This window comes from Hylobates moloch, unplaced genomic scaffold (assembly GCF_009828535.3).
Source record: "Hylobates moloch isolate HMO894 unplaced genomic scaffold, HMol_V3 SCAFFOLD_8, whole genome shotgun sequence".
In the NCBI taxonomy this organism is placed as follows: domain Eukaryota; kingdom Metazoa; phylum Chordata; class Mammalia; order Primates; family Hylobatidae; genus Hylobates; species Hylobates moloch.
Genome location: NW_026652283.1, coordinates 39,716,849 through 39,733,376, shown reverse-complemented (window position 1 = coordinate 39,733,376; position 16,528 = coordinate 39,716,849). Strand labels below are relative to the sequence as shown.

The 16,528-nt window shown below is 47.7% G+C and overlaps 1 protein-coding gene across 1 annotated transcript in view; it reads left to right on the top strand.

Moving 5' to 3' along the window:
• Positions 1 to 1,215: 1,215 nt before the first annotated feature.
• The window catches only part of INPP5B (inositol polyphosphate-5-phosphatase B), a 79,912-nt gene continuing 64,599 nt past the window's right edge, over positions 1,216 to 16,528 (top strand). The window contains exon 1 of the mRNA XM_032160309.2: positions 1,216 to 1,538. The gene's annotated coding sequence lies outside the window, so the exon portion shown is untranslated. The remainder of the gene's footprint in view (positions 1,539 to 16,528) is intronic.

Genomic DNA, 16,528 nt, shown 5'->3' with positions numbered 1-16,528 from the left:
CAGTGGCGCAATCTCGGCTCACTGCAAGCTCTGCCTCCCGGGTTCACGCCATTCTCCTGCCTCAGCCTCCTGAGTAGCTGGGACTACAGGCGCCCGCCAACACGCCCGGCTAATTTTTTTTGTATTTTTAGTAGAGACGGGGTTTCACCATGTTAGCCAGGATGGTCTCGATCTCCTGACCTCGTGATCCGCCCGCCTCGGCCTCCCAAAGTGCTGGGATTACAGGCTTGAGCCACCGCGCCCGGCCGGCTTTTTTATTTATACAATGGAATTATAAACTTGCCTTCTTCAATAATCCAGAGTTTTTTGAGGATCAGACAAGGCCAAGTGTGGGTTAATAGTATGTAAATGCTGCAGACAACTTAAAAGCTGTGTCTGGCAGTGCCATAGTCAGGACTGGAACTCAACTCTTCTCATATATCATGTCCTTGCAAATCCCATTCAGTTCAGTCAGTTTCATGCAGCTCTACAAACAGAGCAGGCAGGATAGCAGAAGGGTTAAGAGCAATTGTTCCAGAGTCAGATAGTTTGAGTCAGAGGGTTTGAATCAGAGATAGAGGTGACTCAAGAATTTCTAGGAAGGAGAGTGGCAGTCTGGTTAAGGGAGAAACAGAGGACTTGTCTTGATATATTTCATAGTAAACACACTGCTTACTTACAGTGTGTTTCTCTGGAGTGGGCTGCCAACTGCTGCTGGAGGTAATGGGTGGTGAAATCCCCCAACCCTCTGACATCTGTTTGAATCTTCCACTTTGCTAGTCACTCTGCGACTTCAGACTTAACGTCTCTGAACTTGGTTGCCTTGTATATAAAATTGGGATAATAGGCCAGGGGTGGTGGCTCACGCCTGTAATCTCAACACTTTGGGAGGCCGAGGCAGGTGGATCATGAGGTCAGGAGATCAAGACCATCCTGGCTAATATGGTGAAACCCCGTCTCTACTAAAAATACAAATTAGCCGGGCATGGTGGCACGTGCCTGTAGTCCCAGCTACTCGGGAGGCTGAGGCAGGAGAATCGCTTGAATCCGGGAGGCAGAGGTTGCAGTGAGCGGAGATCGCTCCACTGCACTCCAGCTTGGGCGACAGAGCGAGACTCCGTCTCAAAAAAAAAAGAAAAGAAAATTGGGATAAGAGTTTCCTCCCTCATAAAAGGTGTGTTACGAGGAGTAGGAAGATAATATTTATACGAGGCACAGACCTTGGCACATAGTTACCGTGAGGTTCAAGGAATGGCGGTGGTCTCTGCCTTGGAATAGTACTTTTGTGTTCACAATTATTCTTGCATTTGAACCTCAGTGCGCACAAAACCCTTCTGTGCGCGGCAGAAACAGGGCCGGAGTCTCTCGGGATAATACAATCACGCAGAGCCGGATCTTCAAGCCCGTGGCTCAGTCTGCCCCATCTGTTCCTGCACAGCCTTCGATTCTGCGACCCGGGATCCTGAATTCCTGTGGCTGTCTCGGTACAGGTGCGCAGAGCTGGACCTGGAGATGCCAACGCCGCGCGGTTGTAATTCGGCCCCAGGCACCTGGCCAGGGTACGCGACAATTGGCGGAGGCAGGTATCCGTCCCGGAAGGAGTGGTGGGGATTGGAGGAGGCCCGGCCACAGGGGGCGGGCTCCCTTCTGTTTTGGGGCGGAGCGATGGAGAAGACAGGCTTTCGATTGATGGAGAGAGCACACGGGGGCGGGTTCGTCTGGGGGCGGAGCGCGCGGGACGGGCGGCGGGATGAGGAGCTTGAGGAAGCAGGCAGGGAAATGTCTGCCGTCGCCGGCTCTCGGGAGCGCAACTCTGCAGGTCCGGCGGGCGGCGGGAAGCTGGGCTGGGGAGCTGGGCCGGGGGCGGCGGTGGTCCCGGTCCTCGGGTGGGCAGGGTCGGCGGTTTGGCCAGTGGACGCTCGGGGCGAAGACCAAAGTCCTGGTGGCCCTCTGGAGGCGGGGACACTGGGGCAGAAGTTCTGTGATGGTCTTCTCAGGCGGGCGTGACCAGGGTAAGGCGGGTGGGAATGGGGTACTCGAGAATCCGAAGGCTGGGGTTTCAGTAAAGCTCCGTTCCGAACTCGCTGTGTGACCTCGGGCCACTCGCTGCCCCTCTCTGGGCCTATTTCTCCATCTGAGCTTGCTCTTCAATCCTGACCTTCCGAGTTTGTCGCGTGGGGCGAGTGGGGGAGCGGTGCACTGCCTATGATAGAGCCTTCCTTCGGGTGAGGTATGGTATGTGTTGGGGCTCTGTCAGTTCTCAGCCCCTGTGATGATAGCGCAGTGTACAGGGCTGGAGTCTTAGGGAGCCCTGTCTACTCTGGGACTAGAGGCCAAGATGAAGTTACAGGTTATTAAGGGACTAGGTTTTTTCCCACCCAGCAGTTGGTGGACAATGGGGAGCACAGAAGGCCAGTTGCTGAGCAGGAGCTTGTCGTTTGGAGATGGGAGGCTCAGGGCTGAAACTTGGGTGAGTCCGTGCTCTGGGAGGACCTGCAGACCTGTCTTTTTTTGTCCAGCTCCAGGGTTTTCTGCAAGGGCCCCTGGTTCTTTTTTCCCCTGGGTGTGTCCGTGAGGCTCCATTTATGTGTGAGCTTTAGCATGACCCCTAGTACCTGTTTGTGACAGTCATTTGCCAGCAACGAAGAGCCTGTCAAGTAGCTGTGTAAAGTGTGGGCCAGCACTCCACTTGCTCTTACAAGGCTTGGAAACTATGAGGGGCAGGGAGGAGTGGTATGTTGCACAAGAGTTTGTAAAATGAGAGGAAACGAGGTGAGCAGAGGACTTCCTCGGTGCTTGTTTCTCCATTGCAGCCACCACAAGGTGCGATTGAAGCGCCTGATGGTGCTGATAGTTTACATCTTCCTGGGGCTTATCTCAGAGTTCAGTATCACTTGAGTTTCCATGACATTCTGGGCTATGGTGCCGGGACGGGTGAGAGTTTAAGAGCGCATCATCTCCTTGCCCCTTCACAAGAGACTGCCAGAATCCAGACAATTGGCGGAGGACAAGGCCAATGGCAGCAGAAAGAGGTGGGTGCTGTGTTCTCAGCCAGTACACCACAGCCAGGCCATGCAAGCACTTCATTCCCTTAGTCTTCTATGACAAGCCAGACCACCCAGCTCTGAAGCCAGTTAGCTGCTCCGACTGAGAAATGTGCAGGGATCTCAATCTTTCATTTCCTTTCAAAAAACAGAGACTAGCCATATGTTGGAGAGGAATTATTGTTAAGGTTTCGGTTTTATTTTATTTTAAAATAATGTGAAAGCTGAGCATGGTGGTGCGTACCTGTAGTCCCAGCCACTTGAGAGGCTGAGGTGGCAGTCTTGAGCCCAGGAGTTCGAGGGTGATGTGCACTATGATTGATCCTGTGAATTAGCTGCTGCACTCCAGCCTAGGCAACATAGTGAGACTGTCTCTAAAATAAATAAATAAATAGTTTTAAAAATGTTGTCAGCCAGGCGCGGTGACTCATGCCTGTAATCCCAGCACTGTGGGAAGCCGAGGCGGGCTGATCACCTGACGTCAGGAGTTCGAGACCAGCCTGGCCAACATGGCGAAACCCCATCACTACTAAAAATACAAAAATCAGACGGGCGTGGTGGCAGGTGCCTGTAACTCCCAAGTACTCTGGAGGCTGAGGTAGGAGAATCGCTTGAACCCAGGAGGCAGAGGTTGCAGTGAGCCGAGATCGTGCCATTGCATTCCAGCCTGGGAGAGCAAGACTCCATCTCAAAAAAAAATAAAAATAAAAATTTGTCTCAAAATACCTACAGTAGGGCCGGGTGCAGTGGTTCACGCCTGTAATCCCAGCACTTTGGGAGGCCGAGGTGGGCGGATCACAAGGTCAGGAGATCGAGACCATCCTGGCTAACACGGTGAAACCCCGTCTCTACTAAAAATACAAAAAAATTAGCTGGGCGTGGTGGCGGGTACCTGTAGTCCCAGCTACTTGGGAGGCTGAGGCAGGAGAATGGCATGAACCTGGGAGGCGGAGCTTGCAGTAAGCTGAGATCTCATCACTGCACTCCAGCCTGGGTGACAGCAAGACTCCATCTCAAAAAAAAAAAAAAAATAGCTACAGTAAGTGGGGTGACACTATTAATTGCTAAGTTGCTCCTGCTAAAATTGGTAAGAAATGGTATCAAGCCCCTCAGTTCTATTTGGGTCATCTCTGTTTCCAGAGTTATTATGGCCTCAGAAGAGAGTTACATCTTCTGTAACAGGAAGAACCCTTTGGGCTGCCTTTGGATGTCGATACAGGCCCCAAGGGAAACAGAGTAGTGGATTGTTTTTTCTTATATGCATATGATCAAAATACCCACTTTTTGATAGCCTAGAGAACCCAAAGCAAACGGTTGCTCTAAAATGCTGTTTCTGGCTGGGCACGGTGACTCACGCCTTTAATCCCAGCACTTTGGAAGGCCGAGGCGGGCAGATCACGAGGTCAGAGTTCGAGACCAGCCTGGCCAACATGGCAAAACCCTGTCTCTACTAAAAATACAAAAATTAGATGGGTGTAGTGGCGCATGGCTATAATCCTAGGTACTTGGGAGGCTGAGATAGGAGAACCGCTTGAACCCAGGAGGCAGAGGTTGCAGTGAGCTGAGATCATGCCACTGCACTCCAGCCTGGGAGACAGAGCGAGACTCCATCTCAAAAAAAAAAATAAGAAAGAAAAAAAATTTTTTTGTCTTATCACAATACCTACAGTAACTGACTGGGTGACACTATTAATTGCTAAGTTGCTCCTGCTAAAATTGGTAAGAAATGGTATCAAGCTCCCCAGTTCTATTTGGGTCATCTCTGTTTCCAGAGTTATTATGGCCTCAGAAGAGAGTTACATCTTCTGTAACAGGTAGGAAGAACCCTTTGGGCTGCCTCTGGATGTCGATACAGGCCCCAAGGGAAACAGAGTGGTAGATTTGTTTTTTTCCCATATGCAGATGATCAAAATACCCACTACTTGATAGCCTAGAGAAACCAAAGCAAACGGTTGCTTAAAAATGCTGTTTTTGGCCGGGTGCGGTGGCTCATGCCTGTAATCCCAGCACTTTGGGAGGCCTAGGTGGGCGGATCACGAGATCAGGAATTCAAGACCAGGCTGGGCAACGTGACAAAATCCCGTCTCTACTAAAAATATAAAAATTAGGCCAAGCACAGTGGCTTATGCCTGTAATCCCAGCACTTTGGGAGGGTGAGGCAGGCGGATCACAAGGTCAGGAGATCAAGACCATCCTGGCTAACACGGTGAAACCCCATCTCTACTAAAAATACAAAAAAAATTAGCCGGGCATGGTAGTGTGCGCCTATAGTCCCAGCTACTCGGGAGGCTGAGGCAGGAGAACCGCTTCAACCCAGGAGGCAGAGGTTGCAGTTAGCCAAGATCGCGCCACTGCACTCCAGCCTGGGCGAGACTCCATCTCAAAAAAAAAAAAAACCCAAAAAAAACAGAACTTAGCTGAGCATGGTGGCGGGCACCTGTAATCCCTGCTGCTTGGGAGGCTGAGGCAGGAGAATCACTTGAACCTGGGAGGTGGAGATTGCAGTGAGCCGAGATCGTGCCATTGCACTCCAGTCTGGGCGATAAGAGCAAGACTCTGTCCCCCCCCGCCCCCCCCAAAAAAAGCTGTTTTTGATGCACGGCAGGAGAAACAAAGGCACCCCTCAGGAGCTGGCAGTCTGACTGAGAGGGGTCTGATAATACATAGATAGAGGTAAGAGAGTATAGGGTTGGCCCAGCAGGACAGTGTTCCTTGTAGTGTGAGACAAGGGCATAGAGCAACTTCGAGGCCCAGGCATTTTGGGGGACAGGTGAATCTGGTCTTCATTCCTTGCCTTTGCATTAATAGAGATAGGAATGATCTTTGATGATTCTTTCAAAATGCCCTTTCTTTTCTTTGTCTCTGCTGAATTCAGGAGTGTCAGGTTGAGCTTGGTAGAGATTATAGTAGAAAAATGAGGCTGGGCGTGGTGGCTCACGCCTGTAATCCCAGCACTTTGGGAGGCCAAGGCGGGCAGATCACGAGGTCAGGAGATCGAGACCATCCTGCCTAACATGGTGAAACCCCGTCTCTACTAAAAATACAAAAAAATTAGCTGGGCGTGGTGGTGGGCACCTGTAGTCCCAGCTACTCGGGAGGCTGAGGCAAGAGAATGGCGCGAACTCGGGAGGCGGAGCTTGCAGTGAGCTGAGATCACGCCCCTGGACTCCAGCCTGGGTGACAGAGCGAGACTCCGTCTCAAAAAAAAAAAAAAAAAGAAAAAGAAAAATGAAATGAAGCTAGTTTCAGACTGGAATCCATGTCTTCAGGTTCAGACCAGTGTCTAGGAGCTAAGTTGTGGTGTTGAAGTCAGGTAATGCTCTTGGTTGAGTGGCAGCTTGTTCATGTGATTCTCTTGGCCTCTTCAACTGCAAGTCGCCAAGCCCAACTTGCACTGACATTAGATTGGTAGTTGAATCGGTAGATTGGTAGGAGTCTTTCTGCTCCTGCACTTATTTAACTGCTCTTTTTTTTTTTTTGAGACGGAGTCTTGCTGTGTCACCAGGCTAGGAGTGCAGTGGCACGATCTTGGCTCACTGCAACCTCCACCTCCCGAGTTCAAGCAATTTTCCTGCCTGAGCCTCCCAAATAGCTGGGACTACATGCACGCACCCACACACCACCACACCCAGCTAATTTTTGTATTTTTAGTAGAGACGGTGTTTCACCATGTTGGCCAGGATGGTCTCCATCTCCTGACCTCGTGATCTGCCCACCTTGGCCTCCCAAAGTGCTGAGATTACAGACGTGAGCCACCGCGCCTGGCCTAACTGTTGTTAATATCTTTTTCTTTTCTTTTTTTTTTCTTCCTAACCACTAGATAACCAGGGATGCTGTTAACTTCCTTGTGCAGCTTTTTCTTTCCTTAAAAAGAGTGAAGTCTGATTTGGGAGAAATACCTCATTATTTCCATCTAGCAACTGAAGTTGCTCTTATTCAGAAAACCCCACTGAGGATCCTGCAGAGGGCCCAGTACTTATCCAAGTCAGTCTGTAAAATGTTCACCTGCATTGCATCCTGGGTACACGCAAAGACCTGGAGCTGTCTTCTGGAGGATTTTTAACTATGCACTAAAAAGGAAATGGTTACTCAGGAGTCCCACAGGGGCCATTCTGGGCTATTTTAACAAAGCAGTAATGGCAAATACATTTTGTTTTTTTTTTTAATCCAAAGTTGATTAGAAATGAGCCAGCTTCGCCAGGCGTGGTGGCTCACGCCTGTAATCCCAGCACTTTCAGAGGCTGAGGTGGGCGGATCACAAGGTCAGGAGTTCAAGACCATCCTGGCCAACGTGGTGAAACCCCATCTCTACTAAAATACAAAAAATTAGCTGGGCGTGGTGGCGTGCGCCTGTATCCCAGCTACTCGAGAGGCTGAGGCAGGGGAATCACTTGAACCCGGGAGGCGGAGGTTGCAGTGAGCTGAGATCACGCCACTGCATGCCAGCCTGACAACAGTGAGACTCCGTCTCAAAAAAAAATGAACCAGCTTTGTAGTAACTCAAATTTAAAAGGGGATGTGTTTAAGTATTTTTTCTTCTGGACCCAGGAAACAAAATATTAAAGCCTGTCAGGCCAGTGAAAGGAAATGAATGCTATTTATATCTCAGGGTAACATAAAGGGTAACCTAGTTTACCAGAGTAGAAGCCAGAGAGCATGTTAGCAAAATAGCCCCTGGTGGTTTTCTCTCTCACTCTCTCTTTCATCTTGTTTTGTCAGTACTAATAGGTAAAACTTGCATGACCAACATATCCTTTTAGCACGGAGAAAATAAATTTGCTTTTGTTTATCTTAGAGTACAAATATTGCCCATCATTTCCACCGTTGTGGGAAGCTCTGCAGGCTCCTAAGTAACTTATTTTAGGTCACTTTGTTTCCTTAAACAAAAGAGAACTGTATTTGTTTTTCTTCTTCCTTTTGTTGTTCCCCTCTCCGTTTTCCTTCTTTGGGCCATTTAACCCATTTTTTTGTTTCTAGTACTAGAGAACCCCCTAAAGATTCTTTTTTTCTTCTGAAAACAGTTTGTTTTGGAATTCTACAGTGATTGTTGAGAGCAAGTGAGGTGACCCACAAACACTCAGTTAGAAGTGGAGCTTTGAACAGACAAATCCTCAGGGAGGGACAGTTCAGGAAGAGGGAGGCATCAATATTTATTAATGGTAAGATACTGTACTGTTGGAGGATAGATGCTAGCTGACTTGCATGTTTTTCTTTGCTACTTAAAATATACCGTTAGCCCGGCACAGTGGTGCGCACCTGTAGTCCCAGCTACTCAGAAGGCTGAGGCAGGAGTCTTGCTTGACGAGTTCCAGACCAGCCTGGGCAACATAGCGATATCTCTAAATTTAAATAGATAAATATATAAAATAAATTATGCTCTAACAGTTTTGTTATCGGTGATCCATACATGAACTGAAGCTAGCAAATATGAATGAGAAGAGACTTTCTTTCTTGGAATGCCAATGACGAGAATTTAAACAAAGTTGATGTCAAGAGGCCCGGACATTTTTCTTTTTCTTTTCATCATAGTTCCTTGGTACACTATTACTTTCTCTTTTTTATTTTTATTTTATTTATTTTTTTCGAGACAGAGTCTCACTCTGTCACCCAGGCTGGAGTGCAGTGGTGTGATCTCTGCTCGCTGCAGCCTCCGCCTCACGGGTTCAAGCAGTTCTCCTGCCTCAGCCTCCCAAGTAGCTGAGATTACAGGCATGTGCTACCACATCTGGCTACTTTTTGTATTTTCAGTAAAGATGGGGTTTCAACATGTTGGCCAGGCCAATCTTGAACTCCTCATCTCAGGTGATCCGCCCACCTTGGCCTCCCAAAGTGCTGGGATTATAGGCGTGAGCCATCATGCCTGGACTAATTTTTGTATTTTTAGTAGAGACAGGGTTTCACCATGTTGGCTAGGCTGGTCTTGAATTCCTGACCTCAAGTGATTTGCCTGCCTTGGCCTCCGAAAGTGCTGGCATTACAGGTGTGAGCCACCATGCCCAGCCTCTTTTTGTTTTTAGAGACGAGATGTCCCTGTGTTGCCCAGGCTGGTCTCAAACTCCTGGCCTCAAGTGATCTTCCCGCCTCTGCCTCCCAAAGTACTGGGATTACAGGCATGAGCCACCGCGCTTGACCTCTTTGTACGATATTAAACGCGTGTCTCAGCTTTCCTCTTATGTCTTTAAAATGGGAGTGAATGTTTGCCTCCTGGAAAGTCACATAGGACTTAAGCAACGCTAAAGTATTTAGACCTGCTTTCATTTGGGAAATACAATTAGAAATGGGAAATGCTGGCCAGTAGCGGTGGCTCATGCCTGTAATCCCAGCACTTTGGGAGGCTGAGATGGGCGGGTCACTTGAGGCCAGGAGTTTGAGATCAGCCTGGCCAACATGGCGAAACCCTGTTTCTACTAAAAATACAAATATTAGCCCGGCGGGGTGGCACATGCCTGTAGTCCCAGCTAGTCAAGAGGCTGAGGTACAAGAATCGCTTGAACCCCGGAGGCGGAGGTTGCAGTGAGCCGAGATCACGCCACTGCACTCCAGCCTGGGCAAGAGCGAGACTCTGTCTCAAAAAAAAAAAAAAAGAGAAAGAAAAAGAAATGGTAAGTGCTCACCTCTGAGAACTGAGAACCTGGCTGCTCTCTTCAGGGTCTGTCCTAGGGGGATTTCTTCCTCATAAGAACTGCATTGGCTGGGCACAGTGGCTCACGCCTGTAATCCCAGCACTTTAGGATGCTGAGGCGGGTGGATCACCTGAGGTCAGGAGTTTGAGACCAGCCTGGCCAACATGGTGAAAACCTGTCTTTACTAAAAATACAAAAATTAGCCAGGTATGGTGGCTTGCGTCTGTAATCCGCGTGCCACTTGGGAAGCTGAGACAGGAGAATCACTTGAACCCTGGAGACGGAGGTTGCAGTGAGCAGAGATAACACTACTGCACTCCAGCCTGGGCGACACAGCGAGACTCCAACTCAAAAAAAAAAAAAAAAAAAAAAAGAACTGTACTTACTCCTTTCCTCCCTCCATTTTCATATTTCTGAATGCAATCACTAACAACCTCAGGGCATCCTTGACTCTTCCCTCTGCTCTCATGTCTAATAAGCAAATTCTGTTCATTTTTTTTCTTCAGTGCCTCTCCTATCTACCCACATTTCAAAATCCCCCTCATTCATGTTGGTATCCTCTTAGCTGAACTGTTGCAGTAGTCTTCTTGTAAGTCTTCCCAACCTCAAGTTTCCCTCTCCCTTAGGGATCTCCTTAGAACATAACTTTGATCGTGTTCTACTATTTTGTATGTGAACTTGGATATTGTACCACTCCCTGTTGCCTATAGAATAAAGTTCAAATTCCTTAGTTAAGTGGTCAAGTCCTGCACTGCCTGACCTCAGCCTGCTTCTCTGGTCTTACCTGCTACAATTTATCTTCATTTCCTTTCACTTCAAACTTGACTGCTTATTATTTCTGGATAAAGCCCTGTACTTTTTCACCTATTTGTTGACTTCTCATTCAGCTACATTTTTGTAAGCTTGAACTTGCTGCTTTTGGCATTTTGCATTCTCTCTCCTTCCCAAATGAGAGCCGAATGCCTTGTACATCAGTAGGTGCTCAAAAAATGTCTGTCTCTGATTGAATTGTAGAGACCTATACAATTTCTAGCCCAAGGTGCTTTGTGGCCTCAACAGCTCCTGCCCCCTTCCTCTTTGAGCGTGCTCTGCGTCTCCGCGTTGCCCTCCCCCCTTCCTGGTTTGCTCTTGCCAACTTCTCTTTTAGCTTTATCACCAGACCACAGACAGTTCACAGAAGGCCCACTGAAGGGAAGCCTGAGAAGGAAAAATTCAAGTCATCTCTCCAGGGGCCTATCACCACTAACCAACCTGTTGCCGTAAAGTAATTGCACTGTAGTCTTCCTCCTTGAAAGCTAAACTGATCATATTTAGTCTTTGCCAGCCTAAGTTGGATTTGCACAGGATGCAAATTGGATTTTCAGTCTAGAGCTTACAGGTTTGCTTGGCGTGAGATGTGTTTTTAGAGATGTCTGTGTTCATTTTATTTTATTTATTTTTTTGAGACAGAGTCTCACTCTGTGGCCCAGGCTGGAGTGCAGTGGTGTGATCTCGGCTCACTGCAAACCCTGCCTCCTGGGTTCACGCCATTCTCCTGCCTCAGCCTCCCAAGTAGCTGGGACTACAGGCGCCCGCCACCACGCCGGACTAATTTTTTGTATTTTTTTAGTAGAGACAGGGTTTTACCATGTTAGCCAGAATGGTCTCGATCTCCTGACCTTGTGATCCACCTGCCTCGGCCTCCCAAAGTGCTGGGATTACACGCGTGAGCCACCGTGCCTGGCTTATTTCATTTTTTGAGACGGAGTCTCGCTCTGTCACCCAGGCTGGAGTGCAGTGACATGATCTCGACTCACCTCAACATCCACCTCTTCAAGCAGTTCTCCTGCCTCAGCCTCCCAGGTGGCTGGGACTACAGACATGTGCCACCATGCCTGGCTAATTTTTATTTATTTTTGTTATTTTTATTTTATTTTTTTTGAGACAGATTCTAGCTCTGTCACCTAGGCTAAAGTGCAGTGGCATGATCTCAACTCACTGCAACCTTCACCTCCCATGTTCAAGTGGTTCTCCTGCCTCAGCCTCCCATGTAGCCAGGACTACAGGTGTCTGCCACCACACCCAGCTCATTTTTATTTATTTTTATTTTTTTGAGACAGTCTTGCTCTGTTGCCCAGGCTGGAGTGCAGTGGCGTGATCTCGGCTCATTGCAGCCTCCACCTCCTGGGTTCAAGCAGTTCTCCTGCCTCAGCCTCCTGAGTAGCTGGGATTACAGGCACCTGCCACCATGCCTGGCTAATTTTTGTATTAGTAGAGATGGAGTTTTGCTATGTTGGCCAGGCTGGTCTCGAACTCCTGACCTCAGGTGATCCACCTGCCTTGGCTTCCCAAAGTGCTAGGATTATAGGCGTGAGCCACCACGCCTGGTCTTTATTTTATTTATTTATTTATTTATTTTTAACATTTTTGTATTTTTAGTAGAGACAGGGTTTCACCATGTTGGCCAGACTGGTCTCGAACTCCTGACTTCAGGTGATCCTCCCGCCTCAGCCTCCCAAAGTGTGGAGATAACAGGCATGAGGCACTGCGCCTGGCCCTGTGTTCATTTTAAGTGATAGAATCTGGCCGGGCGCGGTGGCTCAAGCTTGTAATCCCAGCACTTTGGGAGGCCAAGGCGGGCGAATCACGAGGTCAGGAGATCGAGACCACGGTGAAACCCCGTCGCTGCTAAAAATACAAAAATTAGCCGGGCGCAGTGGCGGGCGCCTGTAGTCCCAGCTACTCGGAGAGGCTGAGGCAGGAGAATGGCGTGAACCCGGGAGGCAGAGCTTGCAGTGAGCCGAGATTGCGCCACTGCACTCCAGCCTGGGCGACAGAGCGAGACTCCGTCTCAAAAAAAAAAAAAAAAAAAGTGATAGAATCTATGGCACTTCTTTTTAAAGCCATGAGATATTTGAGAAATGTAAAAGAAATGAAAAAAGAAAACTAAACATGGTTATTTAACTTTGAAGAAAGTAACGAAATAATTTGGGATGGTGGCAAAGCTGAAATGGAAAAAATGGATTTTTTCCATTCTTTTCAATGCCAGGTGCCCTGTGTTATGAATGTCACTCAAGAGTTACCTGCCCTGTGTTCTATGTGCTAGGTAAACACTTAGCTCCTTTTTGTCATAAGAGTAAAATCCAAACTCTACATGGCATTTGAAGTCTTACAGTTTAGCCTAAATTTAATACTATTGTTATCATTATTAGTAGCACTTACCATTTATTAAGCACTTACTTTGAGTCCATGGGCCTTACACTGTGTCACAAAAATTCCATAAGCGGATCTCTATTATTTTTATTTATTTATTTTTTTTGAGATGGAGTCTTGCTCTGTCGCCCAGCGTGGAGTGCAGTGGCGCGATCTCGGCTCACTGCAAACTCCGCCTCCCGTGTTCACGCCATTCTCCTGCCTCAGCCTCCTGAATAGCTGGGACTATAGGCGCCCACCACCACACCCAGCTAATTTTTTGTATTTTTAGTAGAGACGGGGTTTCATCATGTTAGCCAGGATGGTCTTGATCTCCTGACTTTGTGATCCATCTGCCTCGGCCTCCCAAAGTGCTGGGATTACAGGCGTGAGCCACCGCGCCCGGCCGAGGATCTCTATTTTTCAGCTGGGAGATTGAGGCTTAGAGAGGGCAGGTAACGTGCTTGTGATCACTCACCTGGTCATTGGCGGAGTCGAAAATAGAACTCAGGTTGCACTTGAGCCCTAACTCTTACACTCTTCTTCTTCTTCTTCTTCTTTTTTTGAGACAGAGTCTCACTCTGTCGCCCAGGCTGGAGTGCAATGGTGTGATCTCGGCTCACTGCAACCTCCGCCTCCTGGGTCCAAGTGATTCTCCTGCCTCAGCCTCCCAAATAGCTGGGATTACAGGTGCCCGCCACCACACCTGGGTAATATTTGTATTTTTAGTAGAGACAGGGTTTCTCCATGTTGGCCAGGTTGGTCTCAAACTCCTGACCTCAAGTGATCTGCCTGCCTCGGCCTCCCAAAGTGCTGGGGTTATAGGCATGAGCCACCGCGCCCAGCCATGCTCTTCTTTTGTATCCCTAGTGCTTCTCAAATAAAACTTTTCCCCACTTATTTATCCTACTTATTATTTCTTGTTTCCAAGCATACCATAATGCCCTATCTTTGTGCTTTTGCTGAAGTTACTTTCTCTGCCAGAAATGCTTTCTGAGCCCCTCGTTTTCTCATCAGTGATATAGTTTATTGGTTGAGAGTACAGACTCTTGGCTCAGATTCCCTGGGTTTGAACCCTGGCTGTGTGCCATTTACTACTGTGTGCTCTTGGGCAAGTTATTTAACTTCTCTGTGTATATCTCCTGGTCTGTAACATGGACATAATAACAGCACCTACCTGATAGAGTAGTTGTGAGGATAAAATATATGTAAAGTGATTTAAACAGTGCTCGACGTGTAGTAAGCCTTAAGTAGGGGGGAGGGGGGAGGGACAGCATTAGGAGATATACCTAATGCTAAATGACGAGTTAATGGGTGCAGCAAACCAACACGGCACATGGATACATATGTAACAAACCTGCACATTGTGCACATGTACCCTAAAGCCTAAAGTATAATAATAAAAAAAAGGAAAAAAAATAAAATGAGAATAATAACAGTAAAAAAAAAAAAGCCTTAAGTATTTGTTCTTTTTTTTTTTTTTGAGATGTAGTCTTGCTCTGTTGCCCGGGCTGGAGTGCAGTTGTATGATTTTGGCTCACTGCAACCTCTGCCTCCTGGGTCAAGTGATTCTTGTGCCTCAGCCTCCCGAGTAGCTGGGATTATAGGTGGCTGCCACCACGCCTGGCTAATTTTTTTGTATTTTTAGTAGAAACGGGGTTTTGCCATTTTGGCCAAGCTGGTCTTGAACTCCTGACCTCAGCTGATCCGCCCACTTCGGCTTCCCAAAGTGCTGGGATTACAGGCATGAACCACTGCACCTGGCCAAGTATTTGCTCTTAATATTATTAATGTTTTTAATACTATCATTGTCATCATGAACAAAGCCTGACTTATATTCTAGGTAGTTGGATCTAGACTGGTTTATTTCCCCATGAATTCTTTGCTAGTATGTAAGGCCCTGTCTCAGACTTAGAGAGCCCGTGGAATGTCCCCCTGGTGGTGTGTGCAGGGCATGATGTTGCTGGCAAACATTGAACCTACTCACTTGATCCATTCAGTTTGAACTGTCAGGTGTTCTGAAGCACATGGTTTGCAGGTATTTTGCTCGTATGGTTTTGCAGGTTCTTCCAGTGTGCTGGAAATGGGATGCAAAGGCTGGTGACTGAGAAGATAGGAGGGGACACCTCCTCCTAGACCTGTCTAATAGGTGCTCAGGAAGGGTAGAACGTGATCTCCACCCAGCAGTGACAGCCACACTCCCACATATCCTGTACTGACTGTGCTGATACTTTTGCTTGGTTATCGAAACAGATTTAAACCTTCTATTCAGATCGTACTTACCCTTGGGAGTTTATAGTTTCATTGATGATGTTGTCCTCATGCAAAATGGGAGGCTGTGGGACTTTGGAGTCAAGCAGATCTGGGTTTTAATGTCAGCTGCACCATTTACTGGCTCTATGTCCTCGAGCATGTCTGCTGTCTGCTCTAGGCCTCAATATCCTTATTTGTAAAACAAGGCTGATAATCAGACACAATGCATGAAGCATTGAACATATTACCTAACTATGAGAGGTACTTGATAAATGGTAGTCATCATTATTAAAGCAGTGGGAGATTAGGAGTGTTGGAGAAGAGGGAGAGGAACAGTTCCTGAATGTCTGCTGTGTACCAGGCATCGTGCTAGGTTCGTGACCCATGTAGATTGTATTTGTTTATCGTTTTGAGGTAGCATTACTTCCATGTTACAAATGAGGAAGCAAATTAAGTAATTTGTTTGAGATTTCATATGAGGTGATGGATGGAGTCAGTAACATCACCAGCTCTATTTTATTCCAAAGCCCAAGGCATTTTCCAAAACACTAATGTTTCTTGAAGTGCCAGACACATTATATAGACAGGAAGACACTCAAAATTCAGAGAAACGACTACTGAGAACTTATGTGACTGGGGAGGGCTTCATGAAGGAGGAGGTGGGAGTTGAGGCTGGGCTTCGAAGGAGAGGTGGCCAAAAAGTAAGAGGAACTTCATATGAAGGCAGGAGTGCGGATGGCATGTGTAAAGAATCTATCCTTTTAGATGGGCTGTCTTTGTGTGATGGGTTGATGAGGGAGAGTAGAGCCATTTGCAAAGGGCGTCAGATGCCAGTTGAACCAGTTTGGGTCTTAACCTGTACAGGAAGATTTAGAGCAGAGAGATGAAATCAGAGTTTAATCAGGCCAAGTGCAGAGGCTAAATGGGTAGGGAGAAGTGGGAAGATCTCTTAGTTGGGAGACTCCTGAGGTAGCAAGTGAGGAGACGGTAGCCTGGAGGAAGGCAGCTGTGAGACTGAAGAAACGGATGACTAACTCTCTCTGGGGGGGCCAAGGAGAGAGGTGAGCTGATGGCAAGACTGTACACCTGGCTGATAGGAAGAATGATGGTGCTGGTAATAGGCGGGAGAGCTCAGGGAAAGAGTCCAGAATCAGACTACAGTTTTACCTGGGTCCCCTCTGCATACAGAACGTCTTGTAGAAATGCCCAGGGGACAGTGGAGGTGCTGAGCTCAGACAGAGCTGGACAGCCCCATTCATAATCAGCTAGGATGGCTGGTGGGTTCCTTGTAGAAGAGGAAGAACAAGGTCTAGATTTGCACCGTCCAATATGGTAGTCACTAGCCATGTATGGCTATTTTATTTATTTATTTATTTATTTTTAAGAGATGGGGTCTTGCTATGTTGATTGACTAGACTAGTCTCGAACTCCTGGTCCCAAGCCATCCTCCTGTCATGA